Genomic DNA, 12,219 nt, shown 5'->3' on the forward strand with positions numbered 1-12,219 from the left:
TAATAATATTCTTAAAAATGATGACCAAATTCCATACATAGAGTTAAGAACCAAGTATGTCACATTAACTTAAATGACAACATCCACCCAGGACAGGTAAGCTCAGTTGGTTAGAGCATCATCCTAATTTGCTAAGGTTGCAGGTTCATCACAGTCAGGGCGCATACCTAGGTTCCAGGTTCAATTCCCGGTCAGGGCGCATGGGGGGAGGCAACCAATAGATGTTTTTCTCTCACATTGATGTTTTAATGTTTTTCTCTCACATCAGTGTTTTGATCTCTCTCTCTCTCTCCCATCCTCCCTCTCTAAGGTCAATATCCTTAGGTGAGGATTAACACACACACAAATGGATCTCAGAAATCATCTAATCTAACCTCTTTTTTTACAGTGAAGAAACTAAAATCCAGAGACTTTATCTTGGCAGAGCCTTGGGAACTTGCCCAAAATGTAATAACTAGGTAGTTGACGCAACCATTTATCATTTTTCCATAACAGACAGTTTTATCCTACAAGTTTCATTTTAAAAACCTTTTTGTTTATAATAACACTTTGAGGAGATAATTTTCAAGGAATAAATTTTCACACTGCACAACCTAAAAACTAAGCTTCTTTGATATGACATTAATTTAGTTGACTATTTCTTCAGTCTCACACACGCTGTAACTGCTGGCATTAAACTTCCTGGTGCTCTCTGCCCCACACCCCAGCTCGTGCCCCCGACAGAGTCTTGGACCAGTTGTTCTGCAGAATGTGGCCTTGTTTACTGAGTCAAATGTTGCTGTGCCCAGCTACCTTAAGCCTCACTAATTATGTCATATGTTAACATTGACAAAATCACTGACATAGCATGATGTGAGCTACAGTAGAAATTCATACACCCTCTGAGCAAAAACCATGTATTACTCTCTGGTGCAGACTCACACTCACAGCTGTTGTGTAGGGTTCCCGTGCAGACAATTCTCTGCCTTAAGAGAGAGTAACCTTGGCAACAACTCATTCAAACTACCTGAAGAAGTGCGATTCCACAGAGACTCACTTCAGTGCCTCCCACGAGTCTGCGTGTGCCCTGTGTCTACTCCCACCGGCCTCAGTGCCTGCCATTTGCTCCCTACCCAGCTCATCGCTTCTGTATGTGTTTCAACAAGAGGTGCATGAGAATACAGGAGAAGTGGAAATACAAGCCCACAAAGACAATTTGCATCCCTGTCCTTTGCACGCTGCTCTGAATTGTATATCTGCAAACCACAGTGCTGACATCTGGGAAATAGAATTAACAGCATTAAAAAAGCCTCCAGATGTCACATACCCACATCTTTTCTACCCATATCAGATGGTCTCTAACGATGACAAACAGTTAAACATCTCTAAGGAAAGAGCTGTTATAACCTCCTCTGAGATCTCCCATGCTAACTATGATAAACTGATGGAGTGAGTGTGGTATAGGCCACGTTCTCATGGTCCAGATGGCTGTCTCTCAACAGAACAGGAGTGTGGATGCGTTTTCAGAGTCATGTGCAAGAAAATACGAGGGAAGAGAAGCAGAGGGGAGAATCAAGATGTGGGAAGAGAGGCTTTGCTTGGTTAAACAACTATTCCCTGTGACATTAACGTTTAACAATGATGTGTCTTCGCCTTACTCAGCAAACGCCATCGGAAGGCACCCGTGAAAATGAAGGCAAAAGTTGACCTTTTAACATAGACATTGCATCTGAGAAATATCATATATTCTAGCCATTTCTTGGTAATACACCAGGAGTAAAATGAATCAGAAGTCTCACTCCTTGCACTAACAGATTCTATCAACTTCAAGTTTTGAGGGTTTAGCTATTATGTTCTCTTAAAAGTACAGAATAATTAAGTTTTTGTCAATGTGGCAAGTAGAGTAACTTCCTCAATGGAAAATAGATAACTATATGTATAAATCAGGTAAATAAGTATGGTGTGGTTTGTTTCATTGACTATGAAAGAAGACAAACATTTATTGAGAGCCATATATTTTTAATCTGTGAAGTGCTATGAGGCAAGTACTATTATGTCTACTTTTATATAAGGGGAAATTACACACTCGGCAAGTAATAGCGTCCAGATTAAAAATCCAGAGTTCCTGGTCTTTCCGTTGTGCTGCACAGAAAAATAAGCATATTATCTTCTTATTTCTCCTTCAAATAAGAACAGAGTTGTTTTCTGGAGGGAAATAATTCTTACACTCTGCAATTACTGGAAACCTGCTTTTTAAAAGTGATTTATTAAATAAAGAAACCAGGGTTTAGATTTACTTTTTGTGATACTGAAATATGTTATGTCTATGGTGCCTTGGCCAGGGCCTTATTCTTAGGAAGACCTCTGCATTCTCTCTCGCCAACCTACCTCTCACATGGAATTACAGAAAGATAACCTGCCCTGGAAGGTAAGGAAGATGGAAGCAGAAATTTCCCTGTGTGAATTCCTACCATATTAGTACCGAGTGTCACAAACATATGTGCACAGTATAGTCTTTGCTATTAGTCTGTCAAGCAACTGCTTGTCTAGCTGCCTGCTGAGCAGCCCGGCACCAAGAAATACACAAGAATCACACACAGTAACTATGCTGTTCACTCAGCTTTTATTGAATGCAGGCTCACTCACAGTAGAACATCAACATGCATGAATATCCTATTCACACTCTAACAATGTAAGAGAAATATAACACACACATGCGCACACAGCAATCAGTGGAGAGTAACGAACCTGAGTCCCACAGTCTCAGTCTGCGGGTCCAGGAGAAAGTACGGTGGACAAGGAGGTCATCAGCATCTTGCAAGGAAAGAGCTCTGGATCCAGGTGGGCAGCAGGGCGGGTGAAGCCTTCAGTCCAGCAGAGCAGAGCCTTTGGAGGCTGATGCCAAGGGAGATCAGCGTGGCGTGGGGCAGCGCTCTGGTGTGTGGAGCTCAGCTGTCTCAGCAGTGGTCTGGAGCCTGCCTCAGTGATACCAGGAAAGTGGTGTACTCCACCCTCCTGGGTCTCTTGATAAATGTCTTGGCACCCCTGATGCCAAGTGTAGAATTTACCCAGAAGCCTATCTATGGATGGTCCCAATCTGCAGATATGGCCATTCTGATCACATGGGCAGGTGTCTTAGGTGTGTCTCCTTGCCAGATATATCTAGCATGATTCAGGTAGTTTCCCTCTTGAACCAAAGTGTCATGGCTGACTGATATCCATCATGGTTGACCTGAGTGACTCCACTTTGTTTTATATATTTTATGCTTTTTTGATTGGACCTATTCCACTTTATTGGTCCTATGCTCCATGCTGGGGAGTTAGTAGCACTTAACACTCTATCATATATTATAGTCATTCAATGTCCTAGATCTCCTACCATTCTATAAGCCTTTTACAAGCAGGAACCATACCGTAATCACTTATAGATTCCCATAGTTGAAATAAATAAAATTTTTTAAGTATATTTTATTGATAATGTTGTTATAGCAGTCCCAATTTTTTTCTTCCCTTTGCTCCCCTATGCCCAGTACCCCACTCCCTCCAATAATCCCACCCCCACCCCTTAGTTCATGTCCATGGGTTGGGCCTATAAGCTATTTGGCTTCATTATTTTTTATATTATTCTTAACTTCCCCCTGTCTATTTTGTACCAACTAATTATGCTTCTTAATCCCTGCACCATTTCCCCATTTCTCCCCTGTCCCCTCCACCTGATAACACTCCAAATGATCCCCATACCTATGATTCTGTTCCTATTCTGGTTTGCTTAGTTGGGTTTTGTTTTTATTTTTTAGGTTTGGTTGTTGATAATTGTGAGTTTGTTGTCATTTGAATGTTCATAATTTTGATCTTTTTCTTAAGTAAGTCCCTTTGACATTTCATATAATAATGGCTTGGTGATGATGAACTCTTTTGGCTTTACCTTGTCTGTGAAGCATTTTATCTGCCCTTCCATTCTAAATGATAGCTTTACTGGATAGAGTAATCTTTGTTGTAAGTCCTTTCTTTTCATCACCTTGAACACTTCTTGCCAGTCCCTTCTTGCCTGCAGTTTCTTTTGAGAAATCAGCTGAGAGTCTTATAGGCATCCTTTTGTAGGTAACTCTGCTTTTCTCTTGCTGCTTTTAAGATTCTCTCTTTATCTTCAACTTTTGGCATTTTAATTATGATATGTCTTGGTGTGGTCTTCTTTGGGTCTAGCTTGTTTGGGACTCTCTGTGCTTCCTGAACTTGTATGTCTGTTTCCTTCACCAAATTTGTGGAGTTTTTCTTTATTATTTTCTCACATAAGTTTTCAATTTCTTGCTCTTCCTCTTCTCCTTCTGGCACCCCTATGATTTGGATGTTGGTATGTTTAAAGTTGTCTCAGAGGTTCCTAAGCTTCTCCTCATTTTTTTTTCAATTCTTATTTCCTCATTCTGTACTGGTTGACTGTTTCTTTTTTTCTTTATGTTCCAAATCATTGATTTTAACCCTGGTTTTCTTCCCTTCACCATTGGTTTTGTGTGGCTTTTTCTTTGTTTCATTTAGCATAGCCTTCACTTCTTCCCGTATGTGTTTGCCCTACTTAAGCATATCTGTCAAGACTGTGAGCATCTTTATCACCAATGTTTTGAACTCTGCCTCTGTTAGGTTGGCTATCTCCTCATCACTTAGTTCTCCCACTGTAACCTTGATCCATTCCCCCTTGTGGGCCATACTTCTCTATCACCTCATCTTGACACACTCCTGTGTTTGTTTGCCTCTCTGTCTTAGGTAAAGCTGTCATTCCTGTTATGTTGTAAGGAGCAGAACCTTAGGTATTTATCAGTACAGGATGACTCTTTTCACCATGTTGTGGCGCTGTGTGTGGGGGGAGGTTCTGAGAGGGAACAATGGCGCTTGCTCAGCACTCACCTCTTTTTCAAGCACTTCTCCCACTTCTGTATGGAACTGGCACCTTTCTAACTGTTGCTCTGGCTGTCATTCTCAGAGTGAGTGGGTCTGTGGGTGTTCTAGGACCATGGGGGCCCTTTAAACAAGCGGACTCTGTTAAGAGACCAGAAATTTCTTCCTCTGCCCCAACCCCCACTGGTTTCCACAGTAAGAAGCAATGAAGGTTTATTTTCCCCGACTCTGGGACTGTAAGCTTTGCGGTCTGGTCTGAGGCTGGGAACATTTCCCAGGTGCCCCTCCCTACATTTTAAAATTCGTGACTGCACTTTCCGCCTGCCTGCCATTGCTCCCACCACCACACCGCATCCTCTCCACCCCAGTTCCGCCCCTCCTACCTGTCTGGATGAGTATTTCTTCTTTATATCTTTGTTTGTTGGACTTCCATGCAGCTCGATTTTCTAGAACTCCCGGTTGTCTCTAATTTTAAGGTAGTTGTATTCATTTTTAGTTGTGGAGGGAGATGTCGCATGTCTGTCTTGGCCTCCATCTTGCCCAGAAGTCACAAATAAACTTTAATGAATTCACTTTAGCCAGATGACTCTACAAAGATTGGTTGAATATTGAAGCAAGACTTCTAAACCAAATAAATATTTGTCAAATCTAATCAAGTATTGTATTCAATAACACACTTTTAAAGAGCTTCTGGTACCCTGGCATATAGAATTAAAAATACATGTTTCTAGAATTAGCTACCTGAAAGCCCTTCTGGAAAAAAAAAAAAAAAAAAGGCAATAAGAGTGATGGAATGTCAGTATTGAAGTATTCCTTAAAGACTGTCAACTACAACAACATATTTTACTAATGAGGAAAACTTGACCTAAAGAGGTTAAATAACTTGCTTCATGTCACATGAGCTCATGGCAGACCAATACTAAACACGAGCCTCCCATTTAGGAAGACATGCCCTTTCTGTCCTCTGACTTGGACTGTCCTTCTTCTCATATTTCTGAATGAATAAATACACTGACAAGCCTTACCAAATATGGAAGGAGCTGGACGAATACCATGCTATGGGCTAACAATATCAGAGCCAGCCTTTACGGGAATGGGCGCCTTGCTTACCCAAAAGACACAATCAGATAAGTACTATGTAAATGGATATTTATAATAAGTTACAACAAAATTACGCTGCATTCCCAAGTTATCTTCCTCTGTTTCTGCTACCTCTGAGGTTTACTGGGGTGGTCACCTTTTTCTTAGTTTGATTTGTTGCGTTCTTGCTTCTGTTTTTGAATAGAAATACTATGATGATAAGTCAAATTTCGGTCAAGTTCTTGGGATTCCTCAGTACCCAAGTCTCAAAACTACAAACCCCAAAATGTGTTTTTCCTGCCTGCTCCTTCTTTCCTTCTCCCGTTCTTCAGGTTAGTTTACAACAAAAGGGACTCGTGAATTATGATTTTAGAAGGAAAAAATGCTATCAAGTCATTCTCAGAATTTTGTGGCTGTTGGAGAGAGAGCACTCAACAGACCCTGGGAGAGGGAGAGACTAAGGAAAGAGAGGTTCCACTGACATGCTTGTGGCTCCATTTATTTGTTAGCAAGAAGCAAGAAGAAAACCACGAAGGCCATAATTTGCAGGTCTCCTTTGCCAGGGACACTCTCAAAGGCAACACACCCCACTGCGGTCTTCATCTTGCAACTCCTGACGGAATTCCCCTGGAAGGATGGCGTGTCAGAGCGCCCCTGCTCCACCCCAGTCCTCCATGCTCATGCCTCTCCTCTAACATTTATTTGTGGCTTCTTTGCTTAATGTTGGTTTTTCCTTTTGTTCTTCTTCACCTACTGGTTCCTTCAGGATCAAGTTCAGGAAAAAGTACTTCTTGTTCCTGCTTCAGATCTTAGTCTCTTTTTTATTTCAATTGAAGTAACTGGTATACACAAATTACAGAGCTGAGTAAGGCAATGTCCCTGAAGATGAAGAAAACTGTTCTTGCATATGTCAGTTCCATTCTAAGGCAAAGATTACTGATGGGTCACTAAAATCCAAGTGCTTCTCTTTTCCCTCGGCACACAATGGTGCTATATTTGGTAACTTTCCTTGCATTTAGGTAGGAAATACCTTAAGTTCTAAAAAATCAGAAAGTGTATAGAAGTGACATGTGCCATTTCTCGACCTGACATATGTAAGTGATAAATATGTTTCTCTATGTTCTTTTTGCCTCTGACTGTCACAGAAGCAGAATAACCACAATGATATTGAGGGACATGGGTTGAAAATGTCAGACCCTCAGTCATTCAGAGTCCCTGAGTCAAAGAGAGACACCTTAAAATAAATAAATTCTATTATTTGTCAGTGAAGGTACATTTTGTGTCTATTTGACATAGCAGTTACTATCCCCCTAACTAGTACCCATTTCACTGTAGGGAATGATACTCAAAGAATAAATATCAAGATACCTAAATATCACTCCAACTCCACACTAAATACAATTGTTACCTTAAATGCATTCTGTCATTTCTTTGTATCTCCTAATATTTTAAGGGTTAAAAACAATACAGATAAATCAAAGAGTCAGGGAACCTTGGTGTTAAAAGACGACCTAGTCCAGCTTCATTATGATACAGACAAGAAAAGTGCAGTCCAGAACAGTTAGTCAATGTGAACCAGATCTTACCACTAGTTAGAGGAAAAGTGGCATCACAATCCAGGACTGTTACTTCAGCCCAGGGTCCCTTTCTATAAAAGCATATAGTAAAATGACCCCCGCCCCAAAAAAGAAAGATTTCAATGAGCAAGGGGAAAGAATTCATATATATGTTCGTTGGGGTTCTCTATAGTATTCACATTCTAAAAAGTGTCATTTGATTTTGTAAGACTTTTTGCTTGATTATATTGTGCCTAACAGGAGACCCTTCGCGGCCTAGAAAATGAAGACACATTACAAATCACTGATTAACATTACTGACTCAAAAGGAAGTTTTTTAAAGTTATGTATATTGGACAATAATGGTATATGGGTATCAAATGCCAAAGTTTGGGGATGGTTTTTTGTGGTTTTGTTTGTTTTTTGGTTTGTTTCCGGGGTTTGTGTGTGTCTGTGTGTGTCTGTGTGCGTGTGTTTGGGTATTTTTTGTTTGTTTATTTGCTTTGTTTTTTGCTATTTTCTTATTAATCAAATCCAAAATATTGAAAAACAAATACTTGAGTCCTTGGACTAGCCCCAGTTGCTTGAAAACAATAGACCTTCCAGCCAAGATGGGGGCATAGGTAAACATACTTTGCCTCCGCACACAACCAGAGAAAAATTACAACTAAATTACAAAGCAAAAATCACACAGATTCATCAGAAAGCCAAGCTGTCGGGAAGTCCAACAACCAAGGATTTAAAGAAGCTACATTCACCGAGACGGATAGGAGGGGTGGAGATGTGGACGCACAGAGAGGCGTGGAGAGGTGGCTAAACAGGAGGTACCACAGTCATGTGTGGTGGATAAAAATCAGGAGGAGTCAAAATGGCTAAATGCACCAAGAAAGTTGGAATCGTCAGTAAATGCGACACCAATTATTGCCACCTCCCTCAGGAAAACAGTGAAGAAAATTGAAATCAGCCAGCACGCCAAGTACACTTGCTCCTTTTGTGGCAAAACCAAGATAAAGAAGCAAGCTGTGGGGATCTGTGGTTCCTGCATGAAAGCAGTCACTGGGGCTGCCTGGACCTCAAAACCACTTCTGCCATCACAGTAAAGTCTGCCATCAGAAGACTGAAGGAATTGAAAGGCCAGTAGAAGCTCCACAATGTGAAACATTGTTAGCCTATAATAAATGGGTTAACTTATGTAACAAAATAAAAGTCAAAAGGGATACCTCAGGAGCAAGCGATCCAGCCCAAGACCAGACCACCCAGCCCAAGGTTACAGCACCAGGAAGATAAGTCCAAATAACTTCTGGCTGCAAAAGCGAATAGGAGTTGGGGTGGCAGGAGATACTGGAGGAATCTCAAGAGACTGCTCCTAAAAGGTCCACAACAAACTTGGGACTGACCCAGGCCCACCCCCTCTAGAATTCAGCATGGGGGCAACAGCTGGAAGGGCACGGGTGGCATACAGGGTGAAAGGAAGAAAGCAAAGTGACTGGCAAAGGGTGAGTGCCAAGGAGACAACTTCCTCTCAGGCAGTTACCAGAGGCCCTGAGCTACAAAACAGTGAAATGGGTTGCCCCACCCTGGTAACTACCTAAGGCCCTGTCCCAAACAATTTATGGGTGCCTCTTCTACAATAGGCCATGCTACCAAGATGGGGAATCAAAGCAGCTCTACCTAATATGCTGACAAATGGGGGAGACAAAGAAATATGGCCCAAATGAAAGAACAGAACAAAACAAAACTCCAAGAAAAGAACTAAATGAAATGGAGATAAGCAACCTATCAGATGCAGAGTTCAAAACACTGGTTATCAGGATGTTGAAAGAAATCATTGAATATGGCAACAGCAGAAATGAAGGCTGCATTAAGTGAAATGAAGAAAAATCCACAAGGAACCAGCAGAGGAAAGGATGAAACCAATAGTCAAATCTATGGCTGGGAACATAAGAAAGAAAAAAGCATTCAATCAAAACAGCAAGAAGAAAAAAGAATTTTTAAAAAATGAGAATAGAATAAGGAATCTCTGGGACATCTCCAAATATACCAACATCTGAATCATAGGAGTGCCAGAAGGAGAAGAGGAAGAGCAAGAAATTGAAAACTTACTTGAAGGAATAATGAAAAAAACTTCCCTAATTTGGTGAAGGAAATAGACATGTAAGTCCAGGAGGCACAGAGAGTCCCAAACAAGCTGGACTCAAAGAGGGCCACACCAAGACACATCATAATTAAAAAGCCAAAAATTAAAGATAAAGAGAGAATCTTAAAAGCAGCAATAAGAGAGCAGAGAATTACCTAAAAAGGAGTACCACAGTACTGTCAGCTGATTTCTCAAAAGAAACCTTGCAGGCAAGAAGTATTCAAAGTGATGAAAAACAAGGACCTACAACCTAGAACTAACATTCAGACGAATCCAAATTAACAGACATTCTATAAAATACTTAGCTCATTTTCTTCAAGAATGCCAGTGTTCTGAAAGGCAAAAAAAATGCTGAAGAACTGTCTTGAATTAAAGGAGACTAAAGGACCATAGCAATTAACTGTAATATGTTACCTTACACTGGATCCTCTATTAAAAGGGAAAAAAATTGTTTTAAAACAACATTATTGGGCAGTGGAAAAAGTTGAAGTATAAACTGTAAAGCAACTGTATCCAGCAAAGCTATCATTTAGAATGAAAAAGCAGATAAAAAGTACTTCCCAGACAAGCTAAAGCTAAAGGAGTTCATCATCACCAAGCCTTTATTATATGAAATGTTAAAAGGACTTGTTTAAGAAAAAGAAAATCAAAACTATGAGCATTAAAATGGCAACAAATTCACAACTACCAACAACTGAATCTAAAAAACAAACTAAACAAACCAGCAGAACAGGAACAGAATCGTAGATATGGAGATCATTTGGAGGGTTATCAGCAGGGAGGACAGAAGGGGAAAACATACAGGGATCAAGAGGTACAAATTGGTAGGTACAAAATAGACAGGAAGATGTTAAGAACAGTATAGGAAATGGAGTAGCCAAAAAACATATATGCATGACCCATAGACATGAACTAAGGGAAGGAAGTGCTGGAGGGAATGGGGGCACCAGGTGGATTGGGGAAAAGGGGGAAATATTGGGACAACTGTAATAGCATAATCAATTAAATATATTTTAAAGTCTGGAGGGTCAAGATATTCACATGGCCTCAAAGTTACACCCCACTCATGACATAATTACATAGGGTAGGTTTTGTGATCATACATTACCCATGTGATCAAATTTAGCAACATCAACAGTAGAACAACCTGACATTTTGTAACTGTAAATGATGCAATACAAAATACACAAATTCACCAAAAATAAAGAAAACAATAATCTTATTTTGTTAACAATTCATCCCCAAGATCTAACGAAGTTCTTAACAAAGAACAACTTTGATAAATGTTTGATAAATGAGTGAATGAACTCATTGCCTTTACCCATAGAACTTTTATGCTATAAATATTTACATCACTGACATTAGCAACAGTAAACTACCCATTATTATCCATTGACATGTAATAATCTGCATGGCAAACTTTTTTTGCAGAAAGCCCAACACATGCGTAAACCAAGAGGCAGAACAGTGTAGTGACTTAAAGCATGGGCCACTCAGCCTAGATTTTAACCAATTCTAACCGTTACCTTGGGCCCTTTATTTAACTTCCCTGTGCCCTATGTATGGGTCAAGTATGGGTGCTGCTAATAACAGAACATGCCTTGTTGAATACGAATATTATCAAGAAAACAACGGCACCCTCAGTGTTTGAGAGTTTAATGAAGGACTATTTACAAATGTGTGGGCATGGAATCAGAGCATCCCTGAGCTTGCAACAGCAGAGAGACTTCACCACCCCTAACTTTAATGGATAAGTGGAGAAGATGTTACTGGGACCCAGAGAGAGCGACTGTCAGAGAAAAACAAACAAATAGGAGCTATGGTCTTTGAGAAACAGAGGCAACCAACCCACAGCCACTCAAATGGAGGGAACTAGCATGATAAGTGCCGTGACCTCACTTGGCTCCCCTCTTCTGATCTCACGCTGGAAACTCACATTGACCGAACACAGCCAGAGACCAAAAAGCAAGGTATTCAGTCCCAAAAATCAGCCTCTCAAGGAACAGAGCGGAGGACGGATGGACAGAGAGTAGCTTGAGGGGCATATAGAAAATGAGCGTAGGGTTTTTGTGGAGACTAGAAGTGCTGATATACAGGAAGTTCTGACAGTAGTGTCTAGCATGATGAAAGCTCTTGCCATTATTCTTTTTTAGTAAAGTAGCACCATAGCCAATAGCCTGAAGTCACACTGCCCTGCCTAGAATCAAATTCCAATTTTGCCTCTTACTAGGACCATGATCTTGAACAAGTTTCTTAACTTCTCTCTTCCTGTCTCTATTTCTGCAATATGGGGATGAAAATAAAACCCTTGTGTAGTTATGTGACAATTAAGTGAATAACACGTGTAAAACACTTAGAACAATGCCCAGTACATAGAAGCATGCAAAATTTTTATTATTCTGTTTACTAAAGAACTGTTGACCTAAACAAGATTTCGATTAATTCTGGGGCAACAAAGTCTGGAAAACAATCTCCCTTCAGCTGCAATAACTCTCTATTTAGCCCAAGGAATCATGTAGAAGGCTCTTCTGTATCCTCAGTGCTACATTATCCAACGGGTCAATGAAACACATGTTT

General features: G+C 40.4%; 1 pseudogene; it reads left to right on the top strand.

Moving 5' to 3' along the window:
* The first annotated feature begins 8,370 nt into the window (after positions 1-8,370).
* LOC150008133 (large ribosomal subunit protein eL43 pseudogene) lies at positions 8,371-8,646 on the top strand (annotated as a pseudogene).
* Positions 8,647-12,219: the final 3,573 nt, after the last annotated feature.

The sequence above is a fragment of the Furipterus horrens genome, unplaced genomic scaffold, assembly GCF_987537825.1.
Source record: "Furipterus horrens unplaced genomic scaffold, mFurHor1.1.pri manual_scaffold_5, whole genome shotgun sequence".
NCBI lineage: Eukaryota > Metazoa > Chordata > Mammalia > Chiroptera > Furipteridae > Furipterus > Furipterus horrens.